Raw genomic sequence first — 12,012 nt, 5'->3', positions numbered from 1 at the left:
CGGATGGTGGTGGTGGTGTGGTGGGTGGTGGTGAAAGGACCCGTTCATATACATTATAAACGATTTACAATAGTTGATTACATCGTGAGGTATTTGACCTCTATATGATACATTTTATAAACATTGCATTCGTTTTTAAAAGACAAACTTTCTTTACAACGAAAGTTGACGGCATGCACACCATTTCATAATACATCCAACTATAATTGGCTTAATAATAATCTTGATGAACTCAATGACTCGAATGCAACGTCTTTCAAAATATGCCATGAATGACTCCAAGTAATATCCTTAAAATGAGCTAATGCACAGCGGAAGATTTCTTTAATACCTGAGAATAAACATGCTTTAAAGTGTCAACCAAAAGGTTGAAGAGTTCATAGGTTTATCATAACAATCATTTCAATATATTAATAGACCACAAGATTTTCGTTTATAAATATATGTACACTCGCAAGTGTATAAAAGTATTCTATAAGTTGTAGGCACCCGGTAACAAGCCTTAACGTTCATGTTTTACCCTCTGAAGTACACCAGATCAGGTGTGTTTAAAATAACCTCGAAGTACTAAAGCATCCCATAGTCAGGATGGGGTTTGTCAGGCCCAATAGATCTATCTTTAGGATTCGCGCCTACCGTACATAGACAAGTAGTTTAATGTTACCAAGCTAAGGGTATATTTCTGGTTTAAACCCACGTAGAATTAGTTTTAGTACTTGTGCCTATTTCGTAAAACATTTATAAAAACAGCGCATGTATTCTCAGTCCCAAAATATATATAAAAGGGAGCAAATGAAACTCACAATACTGTATTTCGTAGTAAAAATACATATAACGTCATTTAACAAGTGCAAGGTTGGCCTCGGATTCATGAACGTATCAATATTGAGATTCAATAGCAGGAAAGTACGTAGACGCAACGGAGATGATAAACACTAGATTGACCTCACGAGCATACCCATGAACCATACCCATCACCTCCATAGCTATAACCCATAATTTCCTTAGCTTCGACTCATTAAAAAAAACTATTTTGAAAACACTCGGACAGCACTCCGTCGTAATATTTTATGTATACTAATAATATCTTGAAATAATACAGAGCAAATATATATATATATATATATATAAATCGATTGAGAGAGTTTAGAGAAATATATTTTCAAGTTTCTATGAAATAATGAAACTTATTGAATTCTATTTATAATAGATTTTTGAATTATTAAAGTGAATTATTAAAGTATGAATTATTAAAGTGAATTATTAAAATATAAATTATTAAAGTGAATTATTAAAGTATGAATTATTAAAGTGAATTATTAAAGTATGAATTATTAAAGTGAATTATTAAAGTATGAATTATTAAAGTGAATTATTAAAGTTAAAGTAAAGTAAAAGTAAAGTAAAGGTAAAGTTAAAGTATAGTAAAAGTATAAAAACTATGTATGTATAATACGCGTATAAATATATATAATATTAATTTAAATCATTATATATATTTAATAAAATAAAATATAAATATCGTTATATTTATTATACTGGTTAAGTAATGAGTTGTCAAAAGTGATTCTAGATATTTATAAAAGTTATATACGTTTTAATAATAAAGTTCTTTTTAAACTAAAAACGTCTTTGTACGTTTAAAAATAGATTAATAGAATATTATGGAAACCAATTCTCCACTAACTTTTGTCTAACTTTCGTAAATGACACTTTTTGTTTTTATTTATAAATAGCTTTACAAATTATTCTGAATATCGTTAAGAGGAATATATTTTCTCAAATCATAGTGGACCTCTCAACAGAGACTTGTAATCATAATTCAATGTTTCTGATAATTCAGTCATTTAATATATATTTTTTTTATTTCGTCGAAAATCATATTGAAACAAATACGTTCATGTAAAGTATTATACGTTTAATACTTTATTAATATTCTCAAGTTATAATATATATATATATACATATACATATCTATTTATATATAACGGTTCGTGAATCGTCAGAATTTGGTCGAGGTTATAATGAATGTATGAACACAGTTTAAAATTCTTGAGATTTAACTTAACAAACTTTGCTTATCGTGTCGGAATAATATAAAGATTAAAGTTTAAATTTGGTCGGAAATTTCCGGGTCATCACAGTACCTACCCGTTAAAGAAATTTCGTCCCCGAAATTTGATAGAGGTCGTCATGACTAACAATGAGAATGTTATTATAACGATTATAGAGTTTTATCATGTTCAAGAAGAATGGATAAAATAATTCGATTACTCAAAGCGTGTGAGTGAAGTTATCGTAAATGAATGAAATAAGATAATAGTGATTCGTCGTATCTTTTGACGTCATCACGATTGATCTATGAAAAGAAAATCTTTGTAATCTATATTGGATTTGATTATTCGGCGATTAAGGAAATTATGATCCTCTTTGAATTAATGCGATAATCCATTTTGATTTCTCTATCGGATATTTCACTATAAATCCACCTCATTTGTTTTCTTACAACTAACACCTTCTCAACTCATATTTTAAAGTATTTGTCAATATGCTTCATCCAGTGCTGATTCTTGATATACTCCTCACTTTCATATATGTCGCTCTTCTTTTTCATCTGCCTCCGGAAGAATCTATTTACTTCTACTATACTCTTGGTTTTATAGTGTTTTTAGTTCTCCCATGTCTTTATATTGCTCTATGCATTGATATATACGATTTGTGATTTCTGGGTTGTTGTTGGGTTTTATATCTTCCCTTATATTTCAAAGTCCTTGCTTCTTCTATAATCATTGTCATCCACAGTTAATGCTCTCTTCTATTTGCTATGATTTATACTCCCATTTCTAGTTCGGAGCTTTGTCCTTTCGTTTCTTCTTTTTGCGATTAAGCACCGCTTGTAATGGTCCAGAATTCGCAGATATAAATTTCAGAATGAACATTGTTAATGTTCTAGGAAGGAAATTGTAATGGCACGATCTTGACTTGTCAAATTACCAGAATACCTCGAAAAAGGCCGAATCATCAAGAAATATTTTCTTGATATTTAGAGATCAAAGAGAATACAAGAGTCGTGTAACATAGCACATGATGAAGTTATGATCTGTGAATCATCATGTTCTATTTAGAAACTCAGCATGAATTACTGTAATATAATCACGTTGATCAAGTGTCATTATATTATACTAACTCATGCTTCAGCTCCCAACACTTCTTCAAGAATATTCCTATTTTAAACTCGAATGTTTCAGAATTTAGAAACTAAAATAGTTTCTTTTATGATATAATACAGATAGCGCGAAAAGGTAAATGATTTCAGATAAGAATAATTATAAAAATATCTTCAGAAGTATGGATGATATTTATAATGAAAGATACGTTGATATCTTAGAATGTCTAATATCAGAGGATGATGAAGGATATTGTCCGCAGGGGTTTAGAGTCAGGAGCAAGGTATTCGTTAATGACTTCAGCAAGTACTGAATCATTTGGATTCTTTGAAGGCAGGTTCAGCCTTTGTGATTTGTCCACAACCTCCTTCATACTTTGCTCAATCCGTTTTCCAGTTCCAAAGCTTCTCTTTTTCTGAGCTTTGCCAATATACTATCCTTTATCATCCAACTTTTTACTGTTAAGGTCGTTTACAGTTTTTGCTGCTTCATCAGCATTTTTCAAAATTTCGAGAACTGGTTCGCAGTTTAGGGTGTTTTTCAGAAATTTCTCATTCAAAGAATGTAAGTCTTGGAGGTAGACGTTGTGTGTATATGTAATTGTTGATGTAGACATGCTGCGAGGTTTCAAAATACTGATTGCTGATTCTCAATAATTGGTATGACAATTCTTATTATAAGGTACGAATGAGTATATGATAGGGTTTCGATAATTATAATGATTTTTTTTTTGAAAAGTTAAAGATCAGTGAAGTTGTTGGTAAGTTTATTGCTAATGTGGTGAATATAAACGATTCCCCGGTAACATTGGCGAAAGGGCAACGTATCTATCGAGGTTATAATAAGACTGTTTTGATTGAGAAGTCGAAGTTGACTTGCTGGAGCTGTGACAAAACTGTCTATTTTGAAACGGAATTGAAAAGTTATTTTAGCTAGTAAATGTCAAAGGGTCTAACACGGATACGTGTCGAACTATGACTTGGGTTTTGAGAGTTTTTCAGGTGTATAACTGTGGGTAACATGTGGTTGGATCATCATCTCGATTGTTCCTTAGTTGAAGTGTCTTCAGGAATTTCGAAGGGTTTGAGCACATATTGTAATCGTTAATACATATGATGTTCTAACACAGTTTTGAAGTCAAAGTATAGCTTTGAAAGATATAGGAATCTAAGAGTGATGATACTGGTTATATTTCGAATTGAATTATGCGATTTCAAAATCAGAATATCTAATTGAATTTGAATGAGTATGATTATTTTGATTTATATGAAAGAATGGATATTGTTGTGAAAGTAGGGAGTATAGTTGATGATTGCTGAATCAGTTTCGAAAAATGTAATATATTAATTGTGAATTTGTATATCTCTCGGGTATTACCTACTCGTTAAAAAAATTTCACAATTAATATTTTGTACAAAAGAAGTTTATTACAGTCTTTATGAAAATATATGTGTATATTTTCTTTAGATGTAATATAGATTTAATGAGTTAATATTAAATTAAACTCATTTGTTTTATGGTTGGAACTAGAATTGAGTAATCCCTAAAACTTTATAAATTGCATAAGTATTTCTTCAATAATATTGAAATTATGAATCATTACTTTGTTATTTGTTGGTTTTCGTGAAATTCTTATGAACTTCGCAAGGTACGAATGATGTTATTTGAAAAGTTTCGAGTACATCGATGATGAAAGTGTAAAATCAAACATATATTCGAATAATACACTTGATTTATTATGAATTGGATTTTTATTGAATTGAGACAGAGATTGTAATTAACGATGGTTAAGTTGCGGACGAAGAACGTACATCATTGCATATTTGTAATATGAATTAACTGAGTAGTTAAGATTCACACATAATAGCTTAGTACGGGAAGATTTATTATGGTTTAAAAATTTATAAATATAAAATATACATATAAATCTTTCGATTGGAAATGAGTTAATACTTCATAACTCGTTGATAAAATATATTTGTTGTTGATTCGTAATGATGTCCACAATGATTCTTGAACTGACAGAGTTTATGATGTTACAGGTGCTGTTGATTCTGACGATACTGACGGCACTGACTGTGTTGATGATGCTACAGTCCTGTTGATGCTGTTGGTAAAACAATTCTAGCTTGTAAATCGTACACCATTTTTGATCAAAGTTTCTACTCTACCATCTCCGTTCACTCATCCGATTTACGGTCAGAATTAAATAATCTCTAAGATTTTGGAGATTACATAACTGCCGCAGAGATATCTCTTCAATGAAGTTTATGAATTAATACTTCATCGTTTGTTGTTGTTGATATTCCTGGATATTTACAGGGCGTATGACGTTGATTTTTGAGATACAGATTGTGATGTTGTGGTGTGGGATGTGGATGTTGTTGGTGGTGGTGGTGATGGTACTGTTGGTGTTGCTGATGGTGGTACTGTTTATACTGCTGGTGCTGCTGCTGGTGTTTGTAACCTTTGCACCATATTCTCCAAAGCCACTACCCGAGCGCGAAGCTCGTTGACTTCTTCTATTACACCGGGGTGATTGTCGGTTCGGACGAGCGGATAAATAAGATCTAAAATTTGGTGTAGTATGTAATCGTGACGAGATACTCTAGAAATAAGAGAGAAAATGGTGTTTCGGATAGGTTCGCCGGTAAGTGCTTCAGGTTCTTCGCCAAGAGTGCAATGTGGTGGATGGAAGGGATCACCTTCTTCTTGTCTCCAATGATTAAGGAGGCTACGAACCCATCCCCAATTCATCCAGAATAGATGATGACTAATTGGTTGATCCATTCCGGTCACACTGCTTTCGGAACTTGAGTGGGATTCCATTTCGGAATCCGAGGGACTTGAACTAATGACGAATTCCATTTCGTACGATTTGATAAAGGATTTTTCGATACGAAATGATTTTCCGGCTATCGGGTGGTATTCTAACTACATAGAATATCTATATATATAGATCAAAAGATTTCATAGATTACGGAGGAATTTACGGAATATGTCAGGCAAAGTTTACGGTAATAGATACGATAAGATATGATTTAGCAGATACGCTAAGATATGAATTTTGTCTATACACTATTCATGCAATCAATTCAGCAAGACGTGTCTAGACTAAGAATGATAAGCAGGTAATTTCATAAGGATGGTAAGTAGATGATTTTCGACTAAAAATGATAAACAAAACTTTTGACATGCAGACACGGTTGAAGTCCAGACTCACTAATGCATCTTAACAACTATCAGTTAGACACACTAATACAAGACCTGGTTCGCTAAGACCACCGCTCTGATACCAACTGAAAGGACCCGTTCATATACATTATAAACGATTTACAATAGTTGATTACATCGCGAGGTATTTGACCTCTATATGATACATTTTATAAACATTGCATTCGTTTTTAAAAGACAAACTTTCTTTACAACGAAAGTTGACGGTATGCACACCATTTCATAATACATCCAACTATAATTGGCTTAATAATAATCTTGATGAACTCAATGACTCGAATGCAACGTCTTTCAAAATATGCCATGAATGACTCCAAGTAATATCCTTAAAATGAGCTAATGCACAGCGGAAGATTTCTTTAATACCTGAGAATAAACATGCTTTAAAGTGTCAACCAAAAGGTTGATGAGTTCATAGGTTTATCATAACAATCATTTCAATATATTAATAGACCACAAGATTTCCGTTTATAAATATATGTACACTCGCAAGTGTATAAAAGTATTCTATAAGTTGTAGGCACCCGGTAACAAGCCTTAACGTTCATGTTTTACCCTCTGAAGTACACCAGATCAGGTGTGTTTAAAATAACCTCGAAGTACTAAAGCATCCCATAGTCAGGATGGGGTTTGTCAGGCCCAATAGATCTATCTTTAGGATTCGCGCCTACCGTACATAGACAAGTAGTTTAATGTTACCAAGCTAAGGGTATATTTCTGGTTTAAACCCACGTAGAATTAGTTTTAGTACTTGTGCCTATTTCGTAAAACATTTATAAAAACAGCGCATGTATTCTCAGTCCCAAAATATATATAAAAGGGAGCAAATGAAACTCACAATACTGTATTTCGTAGTAAAAATACATATAACGTCATTTAACAAGTGCAAGGTTGGCCTCGAATTCATGAACGTATCAATATTGAGATTCAATAGCAGGAAAGTACGTAGACGCAACGGAGATGATAAACACTAGATTGACCTCACGAGCATACCCATGAACCATACCCATCACCTCCATAGCTATAACCCATAATTTCCTTAGCTTCGACTCATTCAAAAAAAAAACTATTTTGAAAACACTCGGACAGCACTCCGTCGTAATATTTTATGTATACTAATAATATCTTGAAATAATACAGAGCAAATATATATATATAAATCGATTGAGAGAGTTTAGAGAAATATATTTTCAAGTTTCTATGAAATAATGAAACTTATTAAATTCTATTTATAATAGATTTTTGAATTATTAAAGTATGAATTATTAAAGTGAATTATTAAAGTATAAATTATTAAAGTGAATTATTAAAGTATGAATTATTAAAGTGAATTATTAAAGTGAATTATTAAAGTATGAATTATTAAAGTGAATTATTAAAGTTAAAGTAAAGTAAAAGTAAAGTAAAGGTAAAGTTAAAGTATAGTAAAAGTATAAAAACTATGTATGTATAATACGCGTATAAATATATATAATATTAATTTAAATCATTATATATATTTAATGAAATAAAATATAAATATCGTTATATTTATTATACTGGTTAAGTAATGAGTTGTCAAAAGTGATTCTAGATATTTATAAAAGTTATATACGTTTTAATAATAAAGTTCTTTTTAAACTAAAAACATCTTTGTACGTTTGAAAATAGATTAATAGAATATTATGGAAACCAATTCTCCACTAACTTTTGTCTAACTTTAGTAAATGACACTTTTTGTTTTTATTTATAAATAGCTTTACAAATTATTCTGAATATCGTTAAGAGGAATAGATTTTCTCAAATCATAGTGGACCTCTCAACAGAGACTTGTAATCATAATTCAATGTTTCTGATAATTCAGTCATTTAATATATTTTTTTTTATTTCGTCAAAAATCATATTGAAACAAATACGTTCATGTAAAGTATTATACGTTTAATACTTTATTAATATTCTCAAGTTATAATATATATATATATATATACATATACATATCTATTTATATATAACGGTTCGTGAATCATCAGAATTTGGTCGAGGTTATAATGAATGTATGAACACAGTTTAAAATTCTTGAGATTTAACTTAACAAACTTTGCTTATCGTGTCGGAATAATATAAAGATTAAAGTTTAAATTTGGTCAGAAATTTCCGGGTCATCACAGGTGGCGAATGGTGGTGGTGCTGTAGTGGTGACAGGATGTACCGTTAGTGGGAGGTTAGAGTTGTTGCATAACTGTAAGTAAATTAAAAGGGAAATAAATCTTTTGCTACTGTATAACAGTAAAAAAGGCTGACGTCGTGACGACCCGGAAGTTTTCGACCAAATTTAAACTTTAATCTTTACATTATTCCGACACGATAAGCAAAGTTTGTTAAGAATTTTAAACTGTGTTCATACATTCAATTAACCTCGACCAAGTTTCGACGATTCACGAACCAATACATAAATGTATATGATTATATATATATATATATATATATACATATATATATATATTATAACTTGAAAATATTAACAAAGTATTAAACGTATAATACTTTACATGAACGTATTTATTTCAATATGTTTATCGACGGAATTAGAAGATAATATCAAATGATTGATTTATCAGATACATTGTATGATTACGAGTCTCTGTTGAGAGGTCCACTTTGATTTAGGAAAACTTTCTTTTTAACGGTATTCGGAATAATTGGTAAAGTGAATTACAAGTAAGAACAAAAGTGTCAATTAACGGGAACTAGACAAGGGTTAGTGGAGACTCCTGTTTGATTTTCAATACATGCCTTACAATAATTTTTCTCGTAACTATTGATAGGTTAATTACTAGGCTTTAATGATATTTTATCATGAAGAGTAAATAATTGAGTTAATGTTCGTCGGCAAGATAAAACCATTTGTCATGTTAAGATGATTTCATACGTACATTTATTCATTTGACCTAACCCTACAACTCTTGAATAAACTGTAAGTTAATAACTTGAAACCTGTTATGATTTATATATTATTTTACTTTCTTAAGTAAAAACGTTTTTCGACATAATAGAACTAGATTATTAATGTATATGTTTAAATAACGTAAGTTGGAATATTAGTTGTTAGATATATGAATAACTTGCAACATACATTAAACGTGTTCATTTAATTATATGTGTTTTCAAATTAATTATGTACGCGATAGTAAACACTCGCCTAGTGATGCAATTGATATTTAAAACGATTAGTATATAAATGAATTGTATCTATTTAAATCTTAAAATGAAAATGTTACGCGTTATATTATTTTTCTAAACGAATTTAAACAAACTTTGAAATAGAATTTAGTTTTAAAAATTAAATATTATATTATTAAATAAATATTTCAAATACATACAATACATACAAATTTATATTTTTAATGAAAATATAAATATATATAACTTAGTCATAACGTCTTGATAATAAACAACGAGCCATTGATTTATAGAAGCAAATGACCACAACACTCAATTATATAAGTTACATTTTTTTATAAGGTAATTTATTGATAAGAAAGTCAAATTATTAATAAGGGTACACGTCGCGTAACGTACAAGGCTAGTTTTCTAAACGTACGAAAATGCGTTCGAAAAACCGAAAGTGGTACATGAGTCGAGTGACAACGTACGAGTCATTTGAACAAAAATTACATTTTTATCATGCACGTAAATATAATATAATATATAATTAATTATATAGATTAAATATTAATTTATATATAATAATATTTAAGAAAGTGACGGTAATTCGTATTGGTTGAATATGTGCTGAAAATCCTTTTCATGCGATTGCATGAAATTATCAAATGGACTCCATGCGATCGCATGGAGTTAAAATCTTGGAACTCTTTATAAAACGAATTCGTTCGTGCACTGAAACACACACACATCCACATTACTCCCTCTACTCCCTCTGTAAGATTATTATTATTATAGTATTAATATTTTTAATATTATTATTATTATTATTATTATTATTATTATTATTAATATTAAGATTATGAATATTAATCTTATTATTATTAGTATTAGTATTATTAGGAGCGATATTATTAGTATTTATACATAAAATACTATGACGGAGTCATAAGTGGGTTATGTCAAAAATGGATTTTATGAGTAGGATAAGGCTAAGGAAATTATGGGTTATAGCTATGGAGGTGATGAGTATGGTTCATGGGTATGCTCGTGAGGTCAATCTAGTGTTTATCATCTCCATTGCGTTTACGTACCTTTCCTGCAATATTGAATCTCAATATTGATACGTGAGTACTCATAATTTAATTTTTACATACTAATAGTGTATCCCTGACTAGTGCTCGAGTATATAGGATTATGCATGCTTGTACTTTTGATATTGCCATTAGATAGGTTATGTTGAATCCTGAATTAGTTACATATGCGGTTGAGATAAGGTATAAGATATGCATGTCGTTGGAAAGCTAGCGAAAAATTAAGAACTTTTCACTTAGATATCGAATGATTTCGATGAACGGATTAGAAGTTATAGTCAATTGAATTTTTGTATTATTATTAAAAATGATTATTATTATCGTCGTTATAGTTTTTATCTAATTATCATTATTATTATTATTATTATTATTATTATTATTATTATTATTATTATTATTATTATTATTATTATTATTATTATTATTATTATTATTATCATTATCAATAAAAGGTATCATCATTAAAAATTGTTATTTTTATTATTATTACTATCGTTATTATCGTTAATGTTATAATTAAGTATTATCATTAATATTATGATAATATTTATTATCATTAGTATTATTATAATTAAAAACTAATATTAGTAACTCCTAATTATTATGATTACTATTATTATCATTAACATGAACGCGATATAAAAGACGATTAAAAGCTATTAAACGAATCGATTAGGAAATAGTGAGTATGAGTATCATGATGAAATTAAAATATTGTAAGATATTGATTTAGATAAAATTACCGTTCTTATTTTTATTATTACTATTATTATTAATAGTATCGTTAGTATTAAAACTATCATTTTAACGAAAATTATCATAGAAATGTCATTGTTATTATAAAATATCATTATTATTATCATTTTAAATGGAGTTATTATTTTAAAGTTAATATTAAAAGTATTGTAAATATTAAAGTTATCATAATTAGAATTATCGTTTTAACATAATATCACTTTTAGTAAATATAAATATTGATATTTTTATTAATAGAATAATAATAATTATTATTACAAAATAATACAACTTTTACTTATTATTATTATTATCAATGTTATTTTATCAAATAAATATGTAATACAAAGATATTTTATCATACGTAATATATTTACATTAATAATACCTATCGTTATATTAAATGAACTTTATAAATTTTATTACTTAAGATATATAAAAGTATACTTTTATCATATATAAATTTTAAATATAAATTTTTATTAACAAGTGACTTTTATTAATTACTTTCATAAAACCTGTTAAAAATATTAAATATATATAAAACGACGATATTTAAGTTATATGATAATCATGTATGGATTTTGGAAATCATTTTGGGTCAAGTTGACTTTTTGTTGACTGTCGCATATTAGTCTCGA

Source organism: Rutidosis leptorrhynchoides, chromosome 6 (genome assembly GCF_046630445.1).
Source record: "Rutidosis leptorrhynchoides isolate AG116_Rl617_1_P2 chromosome 6, CSIRO_AGI_Rlap_v1, whole genome shotgun sequence".
Lineage (NCBI taxonomy): Eukaryota > Viridiplantae > Streptophyta > Magnoliopsida > Asterales > Asteraceae > Rutidosis > Rutidosis leptorrhynchoides.
The sequence above is the reverse complement of the archived record's forward strand: the minus strand, read 5'-3'. Positions refer to the sequence as shown.